The following is a 5399-nucleotide window of genomic DNA, read 5'->3' as shown; positions in this document are numbered from 1 at the left end:
CCCCCCCTCAGTCAATTATCCAAAAGGAGTGAGACCTGTCGGGAACATAAAGGCGCACACACTTCCCCAGTTCTGAATGGGGGACAGAAAAGGTATCTGAAAAGACAAGATGAAGGGTTTGAACGTTGTCACCGGGATCGGCAAGAAAGCCAAAAAGAGCTCATGAGAATAAACAGGAGACATCCAGGAACCCAATCAGACAAGGCACGCCAATAGAATCAAAGTCTAAAAACTCACTTAAAATGTCATCAAAGTCTAGGTGGAATCCGCATTGTTAAAGTATGAAAACAGCTTTACAAAACTTGGCTATGCAATGCCAAGACTGTTGTTGCTAAATTGGTCCCGAGCCATAGTAACCCTGTGCACAACAGAACGAAATACTGCCTGGCCCAGTAACCTTATAATTGTTGTTACTTTTAAGTCCATTCAATTGTGGCAACCAAGACAAAAGAATACAATAAATACATAATTTGATATTTATTTAAAAAAAAAAAGTATTGCTACAAACCCACAGAAACCTTTAGCAAACAAAACTGATAAAATGTGAGGCTGCCGGTTGTAGACAGATCCTCCATCCAGACCTATGTACCTCTGAAGGCCGTATGTCCATCTTTCTCACCTTCCCCTAAAGAATCCTGCTTTCTCCATTTGCTCCAGGTCACGACAGCAGTGTGAGCGTCCCTGAGGGACTCCGACTGTGCCCTTTCACTAACGGTGAACTCATTGGGGAACTAAAGGACGTCTGAAGGGGCAAGATCAAGACTGTAAGGCAAATAGGATCAGGATTCCCTTTTTCTTTTTTTATTGGGGGCTCATACAGCTCATCACCATCCATCCATCCATCCATCCATCGTGTCAAGCACATTTGTACATGTTGTCATCATCCTTTTCAAAACATTTTTCCTACTTGAGCCCTTGCTGTCAGATGCTCATTTCCCACCTCCCCCACCTCATGAACCCTTGATAATTTATCATGTTTTTTCCCCACTGAAATTCTTACAGGACAGTCCTTGCTCCCCGCCTCTCGAAGAGTGGGCAGGTACATTTTTATGGTGGGAAAAAAATTCCTTGGCACAGTTTTCCTGGTCTTTTTCTCATGGATGCAGTTTTCTCTTTCATCAAACTGCTTCCTAATGAGCCCCAATGAGCTTCACGTGTCTTCTGAGAAAAGCTAACAAGACGGCGCCTTTGCAATCCCCAAACACAGCCTCCATACCCTTGAGCTGACCTCTCTGCCTCGAATTTCACTGGCTAGGCAGATCTCCTGCAAAGACAAGACCGTGATTACACCTTGTTCGCTGCACCACACTGGTAAACCCCAGGTTTGTCCCCGGTGATAATCCATCCCATAAAATTGGCTTCATTAGCTTCCTTATTGTTTACAAGACTGACAGAAGATCAGCTCTGTGATCTTCAGGCAATGCTTTTAAAAAGGATACACACACACACACACACACACACACACACATATACATATCCTTATTTTTGAAGACCCACTGACAAGACTAAGATAACTGGTCTGTAGTCAACTACTGATCATAGAAGAAGACATGTTTAGACACATTTTGTTTTGGGGCGGGAGAACCCACAGGCATGAACTGAAACCCCAGTAGCAATAGTTTTTGACTTAGCCTCGTAGTCATGCGATCGTCATTGAACATGATCTCAAAGATAGTTTGGTGCTGTGGAAAACAGTTCACAATGTGTCGACAGGACAAAACCAGCTCTCAGAGTATCATGTTGGATGGAAGAAAGTATTGCAATGATGTAAAAAACAAAAAGAGTTCCCGTGCCTGACCCTGAAATGTTTACCTCGGATTGTAAAACGACGGGTGGCATATATTTGTTCTTTCCATTTTCTGTAATAGTTGTGCACTGTTCTTTCAACTAAAAAAATAGTAAGCTAGGGAATAATCCTGAGTCGAGAGTCTACTTAGCACAGCGGTTGAGACCCCTTTGAGGGTCGAACGACCCTTTCACAGGGGTAGCCTGATTCATAACAGCAGCAAAATGACAGTGATAAAATAGCAACGAAAATAATTTTATGGTTGCGGGGGTGGGGGTGGGGGGGTGTCACCACAACATGAAGAACTGTATGAAAGGGTCGCGGCATTAGGAAGGTTGAAAACCACTAACTTAGAATGTCTATGTGTCTACGTCTATGTGATAATTCTTCTTAACAGAGCTTCCCCAAACTTACAAACACCTGAACTAATATCTAGACACAAGAGATCATCTGAAAAGCAGAAGGGAGGGTCAGAAGTATTGAACAAGGAATAAGTATTGAAACACACTACCCAGGGCCAACAAGGAGAGTAGAGATACCAGGTGGATTAGGAGAGGGTGGGGGAGAAAGGAGGAATCGATCACAAGAATCAATCTAAAACCCCCTCCCAGGGGTACAAACAATGGAAAGGTGGGTGAGGGGCGACTGAGGACAAAGTAAGATATGGAAATAATAATCTATAACTTATCAAGGGTTCGTGAGGGAGGGTGGGTGGGGAAGGGAGGGGAGAAATGGGGAGCTGCTATCAGGGGCTCAAGTGGGAAGAGAATGCTTTGAAAATGATGATGGCGGCATATGTGCAAATGTGCTTGACACACTGGACGAATGTGTTAAGAGATGTAAGCGCCCCCAATAAAAGTATTTAAAAAAAAAGAAACACACTGCCATCGAGTCAGTCAATGCTGACTCATTGTGACCGTTCCTCCCCACCCCCCACCCCACCCCCACCAGTGGGTTTCTGAGATGGTAAGTGTTTATGGGAGTAGAAAGCACAGTGTTTCTCCCACGGAGCTGTGGTGGTTTCGAACTGGCGACCCTGAGGATCACGGGCCAACATGTAACTACTGCAGCCCCAGGGATCCCTCAGAAGAGAGAGTGAGCAGCAAACCTGAGGAGGTTATAAGCCCACTATATTATAAGCCCACTATACTAGGAATTCCAAGTAAGTACAAAGATATAGTGCCATTTGCTCTAAGCAGGATTGGAAAAGAACGAACAGATGACAGTCCTGTACACACCTGTAAAAACGAGTGAGGAACAACATGCACTCAAGAACTTTAAGAGCTAAGTCAGCTCATCCGAATAAAGAATTAGAGAACAAAGATAAACGACCTCAGCCGCTTCAACTCTCAGCTGAGTCACATATCCATGACAGCCCCACAAGATAAGTTACCTAGGCAACCTCCTGACATACAAACAGAGAAAAATACAACTATAGCCATAGGACGTATGGTAGCCATGACATCATAAAGCAGCATCCCATCCATCGGCAAACTAACATGCCGTGAGGCAGCGCCTCCGTCAGACAGGTGAACTTTTACAACCAAAGGAGGAGTCTCCAGACGACGACTACCTGGTTCCTAGGCTGGCTCAGGGGCGCTGTTAGCAGAGCACAGCTCCGTAGTCGCCATCTTTTGAGTTCCCAACATCTGTGGCGGTGCCTGGTCCGTTATGAAGTGAGCACAAAGGTCTATTGAAGATGGGCAGGCAAGTGCTGCCCTTTGTGGAGAGGGAATGTGCGCGGGAAGAAGGCAAGCAGCCAGGACGTTCTGCACGCCCCGGAAAAATGCAGATTTTTATCACTCCTCTCTGCCACGTGTTCTTGCCACGGCACGTGTAGCGAGTGAAGTGTTAAGCCTGGGAACCTGGGACGTGACCTCTGCCCCCACCACCTGTTGCTCTCTGCATGATCTTCCATAAATTTGCCAGCTTCTTGAAGCTGCTGTTAGCTCAGCTGTAAAATAGGCTGGGGAGGAACATTAGAAACCTAGTCCCAAACTGAGATGTTTTTTATACATAGTTTTCAGGTAGAAGAAAACAGAAGGGTAGGTTTATTCCAGCAAGAGAGGAAAGTTAAACTGCAATTGAATAAAAAAAGGTTATTCTGAAGCTTTTTTAAGCCAAATATCACAAGACAGAAACCAAGAGGAACAGAAATGAAAATGTGACAAATGTCACCCCTAAATCTTATTATCCCGCAAAATCCATGCAAATGGGCAAAATCAATAGTCAAATGACATTCAATAAGAGATGAAAGGAAAGTGTTCAGTTATATAGAAAGGAAGTAACACCCCAAATCTATTTGCAGAATCCCCACACGGGTTAAGCCTCCAGCAAGCCCCCTCTGACCACTGACGAGGGATGTGAGTAAGCTTGCACCCAGACAGAGTGCACGGGACAGTAGACTACTACAGAGAGTTAGGTCAAAATTTAACATATTGTCATTTGTTTGTTCTTTTGACCAATTCTTATTTTTTTCTAGTTTCTAGTCTGCTTTCTCTTGGGGGTTTTCCTGTGTTTTCGTTATTTGTCAAAGTTGGGGTTTGGGGTATGATTTTGTTTGCATGAATTCCTGGGTAAGTAATCCACAGAGACAGTTACTGGATGAATCGTTTCCTGGAGTGATGGCAGGGAAGGTTGGGGGTAGTGGGGAACTAATAATCATGGGTGCAAGAGTGAAAAAAAATGCTCTAAAACAAAGTGTGGTGCTGATTGCTCAACTCTTCGTAGTATATTTAAACCATTGAATTGCATGATATGTGAACTATATGCCAATAAAACTATGTTTAAAAAGGATGTAACACAGCAAGTTACCACATAAAAGTACTTTCTTTTTTTAAAAAAAGTACCTTCTTGATTGAATTAAAAATACAAATTTTAAAATTATGTAGATGCAAGATTAATCAGTTGCATTTATAACCCAATTAATAGCTGGCCTGCATCCATGTTGACTGCATTAATAGCCTTCCTGTATCCACGTTCTTTCCCTTTGTGGATTCATAGACCCTTGACACACTGAATCTGGGTTTCGCTGGGTGACTTGCTTTGGCCAATGCAATGAAAAGTCTGGAGAATAATTTGGGAAATCCCTTCTAGTTCTATACTTGAATCAGGCTGGAGGAGACCCAAACAGTGCGTGGTGGGGATGCTGGCTAACCGGCACGCTCAGGTCCAGCCTAAAGGGGCCGCAGCCCCTCTGCGTCAGCAATGTGGGACCCAAGTCACCAGGCCTAATCACCCTGAAGAAGCTGGAAGTCCGTATTCAGATGCAAAAACTCCCAAATTCTGAATGTGAACAACTAATTCAAATCCATGTTTGATTGAGAGGCTCCGTGAGACACGCCCTCCTCCCCCCATCTCTTCACAGAACCTTTGTGGGACTGAATGATCACGCGGATCGTTTGCTTGTTCTGAAGCCTTAGGAAAGTCTTGTACATTATACCTCGATGCGAGCCGTTTTCTGTAGGCTGGACCATTAAATGGATTGTCAATCTATGGGAAAACAGCATTGTCCTTGTTTGCTTACTTTTGTGATAAACCAAAAACCAAACTCACTGCCATCAAGTCAGTGCTGACTCATAGCGGCCCCCAGTGGGTTTCCAAAATTGTACCT

Source organism: Echinops telfairi, unplaced genomic scaffold (assembly GCF_000313985.2).
Source record: "Echinops telfairi isolate 266 unplaced genomic scaffold, ASM31398v2 ScPeMD7_7475;HRSCAF=8513, whole genome shotgun sequence".
Classification (NCBI taxonomy): domain Eukaryota; kingdom Metazoa; phylum Chordata; class Mammalia; order Afrosoricida; family Tenrecidae; genus Echinops; species Echinops telfairi.
Note: the sequence above shows the minus strand (reverse complement) of the source record.